Genomic DNA, 12,471 nt, shown 5'->3' with positions numbered 1-12,471 from the left:
TTGTCCGGAGCAGCGCTCTGAAAGCTAGTGCTTCCAATTAAACCTTTTGGACTATAACCTGGTATTGAGGGATTTTTAAACTTTGTATACCCTAGTCCAACACTGGCAGCTCCACATCCTAACCTAAACTAGTCCCATTTGCCAGCGCTTGTCCCATTTCCTTTCTATTCTTGTGCCCACCCAGATTTTTATAAATGACCTGGAGGAGGGGCTAGAAGGTTGGGTGAGCAAGTTTGCGGATGATATGAAAGTCGGTGGAGTTGTTGACAGTGAGGAAGGATGTGGCAGGTTACAGCGGGATATAGATAGGCTGCAGAGCTGGGCAGAAAGGTGGCAAATGGAGTTCAATGTAGGTAATTGTGAAGTGATTCACTTTGGTAAGAGTAACAAGAAGGTGGAGTACTGGGCTAATGGTCGGATACTTGGTAGTGTGGATGAGCAAAGGGATCTTGGTGTCCATGTACACAGATCTCTGAAAGTTGCCACCCAGGTAAATAGTGCTGTGAAGAAGGCATATGGCGTACTGGCTTTTATTGGTAGAGGAATTGAGTTCCGGAGTCCTGAGGTCATGTTGCAGTTGTATAAGACTCTGGTGCGGCCGCATCTGGAGTATTGTGTGCAGTTTTGGTCACCATACTAGAGGAAGGATGTGGAGGCACTGGAACGGGTGCAGAGGAGGTTTACCAGGATATTGCCTGGTATGGTAGGAAGATCGTATGAGGAAAGGCTGAGGCACTTGGAGCTGTTTTCATTGGAGAAAAGAAGGTTTAGGGGTGACTTGATAGAGGTGTACAAGATGATTAGGGGTTTAGATAAGGTTGACCATGAGAACCTTTTTCCAGGTATGGAGTCAGATATTACGAGGGGGCATAGCTTTAAATGAAGAGGTGGAAGGTATAGGACAGATTTTAGGGGTAGATTCTTTACTCAGCGAGTCATGAGTTCATGGAATGCCCTGCCAGTGACAGTGGTGGACTCTCCCTCTTTATGGCCATTTAAACGGGCATTGGATAGGCATATGGAAGATAGTGGGCTAGTGTAGATTAGGTGGGCTTGGATCGGCGTGACATCGAGGGCCGAAGGGGCATGTACTGCGTTGTATTTTTCTATGTTCTATGCCTTTTAAACGTCATAATTGTACCAGCCTCCACCATTTCTCTGGCAGCTCATTCCATACACGCACCACCCTCTGCATGAAGAGATTGCCCCTTAGGTCCCTATTCAATGTTTCCCCTCTTACTCTAAACCTAGGCCCTCTAGTTCTGGACTCCCCTATCCCAGAGAAAGACCTTGTCTATTTACCCTAACCATGGGACTCATTATTTTATAAACCTCTATAAGATCACCCCTCAACCTCCAACGCTCCAGAGAAAACAAAGTTTATTCAGCCTCTCCGTACAGCTCAAAGCCTCCAACACTGACAACAACTTTGTAAATCTTTTCTGAACCCTTCCAAGTTTCACAACATCGTTCCTCTAGGAGAGAGAGCAGAATATTCCAAAAGTGGCCGAACCAATGTCCTATACAGCTTCAACATGACCTCCCAACTCCTATACTCAGTCCTCTGACCAATATGGGAAAGCATACCAAATGCCTTCTTCACAATCCTATCTACCTGTGACTCCACTTGCAAGGAACTATGAACCTGCACTTCAAGATCTCTTTGTTCAGCACAGTCCCCAGGACCTTCCCGTTAAGTGTACAAGTCATGCCCTGATTTGCCTTTCCAAAATGTAGCATCTCACATTTATCTAAATTAAACTCCATCTGAACTAGTTTAATTTGGGGTATCTGTTCGGCATGGACAGTTAGAGAAAAGGGCCTGTTTCTGTGCTGAACATCTCTATGACGCCAGGCAGATAAAGTTCTTAAGGGTTAAAGGGGTCAAGGTGATAAGTTGGAAATAGATATAGTGACCATATAGAAAATGAAGCTCAGAACTGTTAACTAAAATGGCCCTGGCATAATTGGCTGTATTTCCCGACAGGCTAAGCGAGACTAATTGCTAACATAGCAACTTGTAAGAAGCCAGCCTAGCTGTATAAACAATCCTTCTCACAGATCCGAGAATGATGTAGGACATAGCACTAGGTCAAAGGGCAGCCATCAGAGGAGTACTGGTGCCTCACGGTCCAGCTGTAAAACAGAAACGATGTTTGAATGTTTACTTTTAAGAGCATCTCTGAGCTCTGAATGTTACCTTGGAAAAACAGAATAATGGGGGCTGATGTCTGACTTTAAAGATAGTGTTATTATCTTAACCAGATGGCTGCTGGTGTCTGTGTGTGTTAGATTTAGAGCATTTTTTGATGTGTAAGCTTACAATTAAGTATACTTTGATTAATATACTTTTTGATAGCCTAATGACACGGGACTCTGTATTGCGTGAGAAGTTATGTATAAATGTAACAACTTTCCCTATTGAGAGTGAGAGAATCCACTCTTTAGTACCCAGCGTGGTCTAAGGTGGCTTTTCTTCCAAGTCTTGTTTGTATACTCGTATACTAACAGTCTTGAATAAAAAACAGTGCTGTTGAAAGGTATTAATTAAGTGGTGGTTCTCTGTTCTTGGACAGACGTTCACAAGAAGCCAGCAATCTAGGGGCTGGGCTTCCACAAAGGATATCGGGGAGAAAACAGGAACAGGGTTCAAAGGTGGATAATCATCCATGGTATATTTAATGATAGATCAGGGTCTATGGGCCGAATGGCCTGATGCTGCTCCGATTTTCTATGTTCCGGTGAATTAATATGTTAAGCACACCTGAAGAACATGCTGTGGACATGACCTAAGGAAATTATTGTTTGCAATACAATGGAAATGTTTAATATTTTAACTTATGCACTCACTGAATCAGCTCCAAATTCTTGCAGTTGATGATGAAGTTTCTCATTTTCGGAATGCAATCATCTGTGAATTTATTTCCATCCAGGTATAGCATTGACAATGATTTGCTCTGATTAAATGCCATCCTCAGGTCTTCAATGCAAGCAAATGTCAGATTGTTATCCTGCAAACTAAAGATCGATAATTACAAACCAATTTTCAATATGTCTCAAAAAGATCAAAGAAACTCCACTGAGAAGGAAGAGAAATAATTGGAGCAGCATAACAGTGAGAAAGCTTTTGAACCATCAGCCTCCTTTTCATTTTATTTGACTCAGTAATGACAAACTAATAATCAATTAACTTTAATGCTTTTAGTCTTTCACACTATTATTCCTTAATTGAAAGACATTACTCTTAATTTTGAAAAGAATATGCGTTCCTACAGCCTCACAGAATCAAACAGGGTACAGTGCAGGAGGAGGTGATTCGAGGCTCCGAATGAGCAATTCACTTCCTGCCACTCTGTATCCCGTATCCCTGTGCACTGGGCCTTTCCATACCAAAGTTTAATTCCTTTTTCAACACTTCAGTTGAACCGGCCTCTGCCATGATGTCAGTCAGGCACAATAAATGTTCAAAACATCGACTCTCCTGCTCTTCGGATGCTGCCTGACTGGCTGTGCTTTTCCAGCACCACACTCTTGACTCTAATCTCCAGCATCTGCAGTCCTCACCTTCTCCTATATATTCAATGGTGGTCATGCCAAAGATAAAGCAAATTCCTGACTTGCCACAAATCATTGCACATAAAATTTGGGGTTAATGTTGGGAAGATTACGTACTCCAATCGCTTTGTTTTGCATTCCGAATGAGCCAATGATGCAGACAAAATGTTGACTCCTGTATCTCCAATGTTATTGTCATTCAGCCTAACAGCCAAGAAAAAAAAACAATCAAGAAGTGGGAAATCTCTCCGATTAACATAACATAAACTTCACCTTACAGAAACTCCACCAATTGTTTCTCATTGGCACACTGAGGCATGGGCAGATAGAACAGTGTTGTGCAGTATTAGAAAACAGATGGAAATCTTGCATTAACTATTCTCACTGAATTAGTTGGTGACCAGTGAACACATATTTCAAACAGTAGATTAATTGCTTGAATGGTGAAAAATGAGAGGTGTATAGTTCTTATCATATATTTTACTCAGTAAATTGCTGTTACTCGTTCACTGACTGAAAGGCTATTGACAGTACAACCCAGCACAACTCTGAAAAGAGGAATTTGATATATACCTGAAGGAGAAAACATATGATAGCTTTGAGGGAAGAGGAGGGGAATAGGATGAAGTGTGTCGGCCATTTAAGGAGCCAGTGCAGACATAATTGGCCAGATGGCCTTATTGTGTACTACCCATTTTATGACCTGGAAATAGAATATATATTTTAACACAAAACTGGACACATGGGATTCAGGGAGAGCTTGCCAATTGGATACAAAATTGGCTTAACAGCAGGAGACAAAGTGGCGGGTTGTTTTTCAGTCTTGGAGGCCTGTCACCACTGATGTTCCACAGGAATCGGTTCTGGCTGGTCTTTTGTTTGTCACTTATAGAAACGATTTGGATGAAAATACAGAAGGCATAGTTAGTAAATTTGCAAATGATATCAAAATTGGTGGCACAAAATTGGAGGATTTTCTAAGGATTTTGACAAAATGGGTCAATCGGTTGAGAAATGGCAGATGGAGTTCAATCTAGATAAATGCATTTTGATACAACAAACTTGGGGAGAGGTTAATCAGTTAATGGGAGGGCTTTGGGTAGTGTTGTACAACAGAGGGAGCTAAGGATTCAGGTGCATAATTCTTTGAAGTTTGATTTGGTGAGGCCTCTTCTGGAATACTGTGTCCAGTTATAGTCACTTAGGTAAAAGAAGAATATTATTAAGGTGGAGAAGGTTCAGAAAAGGTTTACCAGGAAGCTGTTGATATGGAAGGTTTGAGTTATAAAGTGAGGCTGGATAGACTGGGATTTTTTCCCACTGGAGCATAAGAGGTTGAGAGGTAACCTCAGAGGGTTATAAAATCATCAGCGGTATAAAAAGGCTTAATGGTAGGGGTCTTTTCCTGAGGATGGGGGATTTCAAGACTAGGGGCACATTTTTAAGATGAGAGGAGACAGAGTTAAAAAAGTCACAAGAAGAATTTTTTTTAAACTCCCGAGGGTAGTCCCTGAGGAAGTGGTGGATATGGGTGTAATTAGTGGCAGATGGAGTTTAATTCAGATAAATGCGAGTTGCTGCATTTTGGGAAAGCAAATCTTAGCAGGATTTATACACTTAATGGTAAGGTCCTAGGGAGTGTTGCTGAACAAAGAGACCTTGGAGTGCAGGTTCATAGCTCCTTGAAAGCAGAGTTGCAGGTTGATAGGATAATGAAGAAGGCGTTTGGTATGCTTTCCTTTATTGGTCAGAGTATTGAGTACAGGAGTTGGGAGGTCATCTTGCGGCTGTACCGGACATTGGTTAGGCCACTGTTAGAATATTGCATGCAATTTTGGTCTCCTTCCTATCGGAAAGATGTTGTGAAACTTGAAAGGGTTCAGAAAAGAGTTACAAAGATGATGCCAGGGCTGGAGGATTTGAGCTATAGGGAGAGGCTGAACAGGCTGGGGGTGTTTTCCCTGGAGTATCGGAGGCTTTGGGGTGACCTTATAGAGGTTTACAAAATTATGAGGGGCATGGATACACTAAATAGACAGTCTTTTCCCTGGGGTTGAGTAGTTCAGAACTAGAGGGCATAGGTTTAGGGTGAGAAGGGAAAGATATAAAAGAGACCTAAAGGGCGACTTTTTCATGCAGAGGGTGGTACGTGTAGCCAAAGGATGTGGTGGAGACGAGTACAATTGCAACATTTAAGAGGCATTTGGACGGGTATATGAATAGGAAGGGTTTGGAGGGATATGGGCCGGGTGCTGGCAGGTGGGACTAGATTGGGTTGGGATATCTGGTCGGTGTGGACAGGTTGGACCGAAAGGTCTGTTTCCGTGCTGTACATCTCTATGACCTTATGACTCTAAAAGATATTTTGATAAATACATGAGAAGGAAAGGTTCGGAGGGATATGGGCCTGGAGCAGGCAGGTGGGACAAGTTTAGTTTGGGATTACGTTCAGCATAGACTGGTTGGACGCAAGATAGAAAATTGATTGGCTTATATTCAATTTTTAAAATTTTTTTTTAAACATTTGTGCAATTATATTCCATTGAACTCATCCATATGTGATCCAGCAAAGAGTAAAAGAAATGGTTAATTGTGAGGCACTATTACCTGTTTGGATAACACGAAGAAAAAGATTTATAGACATCAATCAATCAATAAATTCCTGCTTCTCTGATGTATTTAACAATACACAAGCCATGTTTTCAGTTCCAGAATGGATAATAGTTCATCCCAACAGTCATGTAAAATATGTGGCGATGAGCTGCCCAATCTCCCTGCTGCCGAGGTGAATGGTGAATTTTGTGCTACCACAAAGGGCAGATCATGTCTCGTGTAAATCACAGACTGTTGAACCTCTATTTCAAACCCATCCTGACACTCACACGTAACGGTTTCAGATACATGAATGGCAGCCTTGCTGTGTTAGCAATGTATTCTGCATTGAACTAGGTGCAGCATTCACTTTCCATTTATCTAGTGAATGGTTGGGTCAAATACAATATTAGATTAGCTTTCGTTTGTAAAAGTAAACTACAAAGGATGATATTCATCTCTGCAATGGCACACAATTGGTGACAGAGGTTGGGTTCAACAGTTTGATTTGCCACCTGATCTCATTGCTATTCTCTGTCAGTGAACTGTGTTCAGTCACACACCAGGTATGTTCATTTAATTGAGGTCCTCTTAGGATTAGTGTTTGAACCTTTGCCAACTTTTCTTTTAGTTTTATTTATTATTTTATCAATTTTGATTTGTAGCTGCGACCTGCAATGAGCTGGAAATGATCTTTGGATTGTGAACAGCAACTTGTGTTTCAACAAAACAAACAAACAAGCTGCTGTTTGTTCATGAGGTGGGGCCTCACAGTTAATGGCAGGTTAGCTCTTGATCAATAGGATCCTGTAGGTATTTCAGCACAGTGGGAGAGCAGCACATTGAACCAGATAAGAGATGTTTGGGAATTGATCAGGCCAGTACCTGGGAACTGTTGTGAACAAGAGCTGAAAATGTGTTGCTGGAAAAGCGCAGCAGGTCAGGCAGCATCCAAGGAACAGGAAATTCGACGTCTCGGGCATAAGCCCTTCATCAGGAATGAGGAAAGTGTGTCCAGCAGACTAAGATAAAAGGTAAGGAGAAGGGACTTGGGGGAGGGGCGGTGGAGATGTGATCGGTGGAAGGAGGTCAAAGTGAGGGTGATAGGTCGGAGTGGGGTGGGGGCAGAGAGGTCAGGAAGAAGATTGCAGGTTAGGAAGGTGGTGCGGAGTTCGAGGGATTTGAATGAATCAAGGTGGGGGGAGGGGAAATGAGGAAACTGGAGAAATCTGAGTTCATCCCTTGTGGTTGGAGGGTTCCCAGGCGGAAGATGAGGCACTCTTCCTCCAGCTGTTGTGTTATTATAGTCTGGCGATGGAGGAGTCCAAGGACCTGCATGTCCTTGGTGGAGTGGGAGGGGGAGTTGAAGTGTTGAGCCACGGGGTGGTTGGGTTGGTTGGTCCGGGTGTCCCAGAGGTGTTCTCTGAAACGTTACGCAAGTAGGTGGCCTGTCTCCCCAATATAGCGGAAGCCACATCGGCTGCAGCGGATGCAATAAATGATGTGTGTGGAGGTGCAGGTGAATTTGTGGCAGATATGGAAGGATCCCTTGGGGCCTTGGAGAGAAGTAAGGGAGGAGGTGTGGGCGCAAGTTTTGCATTTCTTGCGGTTGCAGGGAAGGAGCCGGGAGTGGAGATTGGTTTGGCGGGGGGTGTGGACCTGAGGAGGGAGTCACGGAGGGAGTGGTCTTTTCGGAACGCTGATAGGGGATGGGAGGGAAATATATCCCTGGTGGTGGGGTCTGTTTGGAGGTGGCAGAAATGACGGCGGATGATATGGTGTATATGGAGGTTGGGGTGGTAGGTGAAAACCAGTGGGGTTCTGTCTTGGTGGTGGTTGGAGGGGCGGGGCTCAAGGGCGGAGGAGCGGGAAGTGGAGGAGATGCGGTGGAGAGCATCGTCGATCATGTCTGGGGGGAATCTGCGGTCCTTGAAGAAGGAGGTCATCTGGGCTGTACGGTATTGGAACTGGTCCTCCTGGGAGCAGATGCGGCGGAGACGAACGAATTGGGAATATGGGATGGCGTTTTTACAGGGGGCAGGGTGGGAGGAGGTATAGTCTAGGTAGCTGTGGGAGTCAGTCGGTTTATAGTAGATGTCCGTGTTGATTCGGTCGCCCAAGATAGAAATGGAAAGATCTAGGAAGGGGAGGGAGGAGTCTGAGACGGTCCAGGTGAATTTGATGTCGGGGTGGAAGGTGTTGGTAAAGTGGATGAACTGTTCAACCTCCTCGTGGGAGCATGAGGCAGCGCCGATACAGTCATCAATGTAGCAGAGGAAAAGGTGGGAGATGGTGCCAGTGTAATTGCGGAAGATGGACTATTCCACATATCCTACAAAGAGGCAGGCATAGCTGGGGCCCATACGGGTGCCCATGGCAACTCCTTTGGTTTAGAGGAAGTGGGAGGACTGGAAAGAGAAGCTGTTCAGGGTGAGGACCAGTTCAGTCAGTTGAAGGAGGGTGTCAGTGGAAGGGTACTGGTTGGTACGGTGGGAAACTAAGAAGCGGAGGGCTTTGAGTCCTTCGTGATAGGGGATGGAGGTGTACAGGGACTGGATGTCCATTGTGAAGATAAGGCGTTGGGGACTGGGGAAGTGAAAGTCATGGATGGGTGGAGGGCATGGGTGGTGTCCCGAACGTAGGTGGGGAGTTCTTGGACTAAGGGGGACAGGACTGTGTCAAGGTATGCAGAGATGAGTTCGGTGGGGCAGGAGCAGGCTGAGACAATGGGTCAACCGGGGCAGTCAGGTTTGTGGATTTTGGGCAGGAGGTAGAAACGGGCGGTGCGGGGTTGTGGGACTATGAGGTTGGAGACGGTGGACGGAGATCCCCTGAGGTGATGAGGTTATGGATGGTCTGCGAGAAGATGGTTTGGTGGGAGGTGGGGTCATGGTCAAGGGGGCAGTAGGAGGAGGTGTCCGCGAGCTGGCGTTTGGCCTCAGCGGTATAAAGGTCGGTGCGCCAAACTACTACCGCGCCAACCTTGTCTGCTGGTTTGATGGTGAGGTTGGGGTTGGAGCGGAGGGAGTGGAGGGCTGCACGTTCCGAGGGTGAGAGGTTGGAGTGGGTAAGAGGGGTGGACAGGTTGAGGCAGTTAATGTCGCGGCGGCAGTTGGCTATAAAGAGGTTGAGGGCAGGTAAGAGGCCAGCACGGGGTGTCCAGGTGGATGGGGCGTGTTGGAGGTGGGAGAAGGGGTCGTCAGAGGGTAGGTGAGAGTCTTGGTTGAAAAAGTAGGCATGGAGGCGAAGGCGGCGGAAGAATTATTCAATGTCTCACCGCGTGTTGAACTCGTTAATCCGAGGGCATAGGGGAATGAAAGTGAGGCCTCTGCTGAGGACTGGTCTTTCATCCTCAGAGAGGAGGAGGTCTGGAGGGATAGTGAAAACACGGCAGGGCTGGGAGCTAGGACCTGCTGTGGGACTGGAGCTGGGAGTGGGGGCGGGGTTAGGCGCAGGGGCGGGGTCAGAGATCGGCGTGGGGGTGGGGTTAGGCATGGTGACAGAGGTTGGCGTGGGGGCGGGGTTACGTGTTGTGACGGAGATCGGCGTTAGGGCGGAGACACATGAGGCATTGTGGTCGTGCAGGTTAGTGATGTCACTGGGGGCGGAAATGGCTGTGGCGACGAAAAAAACCCTGTTATTTCCGATAGTCGCGGGGGTCGCGAATCCGTCGGTGATGGTCTTCCTGGCGATCGTGGAGGCGGTTGTCTGGGCGGCGATTGCGGAGGCTGCGAACCTGCCTGGGATAGAACATAAAATCAAAAGAACTGTGGATACTGGACATAAGAAACAAAAACAAAAATTGAGGGAAAAGCGCAGCAGGTCTGGCAGTATCTGTGGATACATATATTTTGTCCAATGAGCTTTCCTCAGAACAGCAATTTCCATTTGTTTCTGGGAGAGAACGAGATGTTCAAACATAGGCATAGATCACGGTTTAAGTTGGTTTTTGGGACTGTGCTTTTGAGAGAATGAACTTGGCTATTGACGTTACAGCATGAAGATGTAAATGCTCCCTGCCTAACCTTCCACTTTATTTCAGAATTTCAGTCCTCAGAGTGAATTCAAAGGTGGCACAGATCTATATCTTCAGAAAATTAACAAAGAAACTATCAATATACATTGAGAATAAGATATGAAAACCACTTAATCTGGCCAGTTTTGTTACTTAGTTTTAATTATCCCTTCACTGTGTTTATTTGTCTGTTTGTCTGTCTTTTGTGTGAATTGCCCTGAAAACAAGGTTACTGGTTTCAAACTTTGTTGTTTAATTTTGCTCTGCTAAAGTTCCTATATTGGTAATAAATTGCTTTTTTTTGTTGTTTCAGTTATTAACCTACCGTCTAGGTTTCATTATAAACAGAGTCTGTGATTGGTTATAAAGTCTGGTTAGGAATTGTTGAGGCTAAAATCTTTGAAGGTTTTAATTTTACTCTGTTGTGAACACAGAGGTACGGTGATTTGGCTCGGTTCTTTGTTTCCTTGTCATAGCACTAGTTAAAGACTCTGCCAGACTCCTTGTGGCTTTGAATGTCTCACAGTGTAAGACCAACTAAGTTAGCCTGGTGCTTGTTTTTGTTTTAGTTAGAGCATTCAGTATCAAGGTCAATGTAGTAGTAGCGTTAAAAATAAAAGCGTGGAAAACTACTTGACTCTCAGAAAAAAAATGAATAGTAATTGTGATTCAGCTACTATAGTGACAAGTGGCTCAACAGTTAGCACTGTTTCCTCACAGCACCAGGGATCTGGGTTTGATTCCACCCCTGGGTGACTGTCTGTGTGGAGTTTGTACATTCGCCCAGTGTCTGCATGGGTTGCCTCTGGGTACTCCGGTTTCCTCCCACAGTCGACCATGTGCAGGTTAAATGGACTGATCGTGCTAAATTGCCCATAGTGTCCAGGGATTTGCAGACGAGATGGGTTATAGAGTCATAGAGATGTACAACAAGGAAACAGACCCTTTGGTCCAACTCGTCCATGCTGACCAGATATCCTTAATTAATCTAATCAAATTTGCCAGCATTTGGCCCATATCCCTCTAAGTGATTCCTATTCATATACCCATCCAGATGCCTTTTAAATGTTGTAATTGCACCAGCCTCCACCACTTCCTCTGGCAGCTCATTCCATACCCACACCATCCTTTGTGTGAAGAAGTTGCCCCTTAAGTCCCTTTTAAATCTTTCCCCTCTCACTCCCAGATCCCAAGGAAAAGACCTTGCCTATTTACCCTAAACATGTTCCTCATGACTTTATAAACTCTATAAGGTCACCCTCAGCCTTCAATGCTCCAGGGAAAACAGTCCCAGTCCATTCAGCCTCTCCTTATAGGTCATAACCCTCCAACCCTGGCAACCTCCTTCTAAATCTTTTCTGTAGTCTTTCATGTCCCTTGGGAAATGCAGGGATAGGGGAGGGGTCTGGATGGGATGCACTTCAGAGGGTTGTTGATGGTCCAACTGACCGTTTTCTGCTCTGTAGAGATTCTATGATCCTATGAAATTCATATCAGGAGGAATTTATAAGAGAAAATCAATGGTTCATTGCTGACATGTTATCTAATTTCACCCGGATCAATACATACCTTAGAACTTTGCACTTGTGGATTGCAGGGGCCAATCGTTTGATCCCCTCCTCCTGAATATAACATTTCTCCAAATTCAACTCCATCACTGATTCACAAAGTTGTACAACATGAGACACTACAAAACAGACCATTGGGTTCAATCTCGGTGCACTCCACATCCAATAGTCTTCTGAAGTAAAGCTCTATTCTGAGACTCCAGCAAATAATGGAATATGTTCAGCAGTTTCCTCTTTCCAGTGACTCTGTCCATGTTTTTGATTTCTGCCTGAACATTGGCCTGCAGCCAGTCTATCACCTGACAGGTCGTGTGATGAGACAGCGGACCCAGGAATGGTTCCAGATTTCGGGATGAAGTGGGTGTTGAAAGACCAACTAAAAATCGAATAAAAATCTCAAACCGACCATCATCCTCCTTAAAAGCACAGTGAAGCATTTCCACCACATTCTGATGCTTTGGACTCAAATACTGAGCCAGGGCGGCCAAGAATTCCTGGATGGTAAGGTGGAGAAATGTGTACACAATGTTTTTAGCTGTGTCATCCCTTTCCAAGATCTCCATCATGAATCCTGAAATGAATTTGCTGGACTCCAGCTGATGCTGAATGAAGTGATTCTCATTAAAAACAATTCTCCTTTTCGAAACTCCCTGGTAAGCCAACTCCCCGAGTGGCTGTAAAACCATCCGCTGGTCCTCAACATCTCGCTTGTGGTTGTCCAAGAGATTGGAAAGGTAGATG

The 12,471-nt window shown here is 45.0% G+C and overlaps 1 long non-coding RNA gene across 1 annotated transcript; it reads right to left on the bottom strand.

Annotated features, from left to right (window-relative positions):
- Nucleotides 1-2,953: 2,953 nt before the first annotated feature.
- On the bottom strand, nt 2,954-11,816 carry LOC132806772 (uncharacterized). The gene is made up of 3 exons (XR_009641749.1): nt 11,732-11,816; nt 3,673-3,759; nt 2,954-3,018 (listed from the first exon to the last, which is right to left on the bottom strand). It is a non-coding gene; the product is annotated as an uncharacterized LOC132806772 (long non-coding RNA).
- Nucleotides 11,817-12,471: the final 655 nt, after the last annotated feature.

This window comes from Hemiscyllium ocellatum (assembly GCF_020745735.1).
Source record: "Hemiscyllium ocellatum isolate sHemOce1 chromosome 15 unlocalized genomic scaffold, sHemOce1.pat.X.cur. SUPER_15_unloc_24, whole genome shotgun sequence".
Classification (NCBI taxonomy): domain Eukaryota; kingdom Metazoa; phylum Chordata; class Chondrichthyes; order Orectolobiformes; family Hemiscylliidae; genus Hemiscyllium; species Hemiscyllium ocellatum.
The sequence above is the reverse complement of the archived record's forward strand: the minus strand, read 5'-3'. Positions and strand labels throughout refer to the sequence as shown.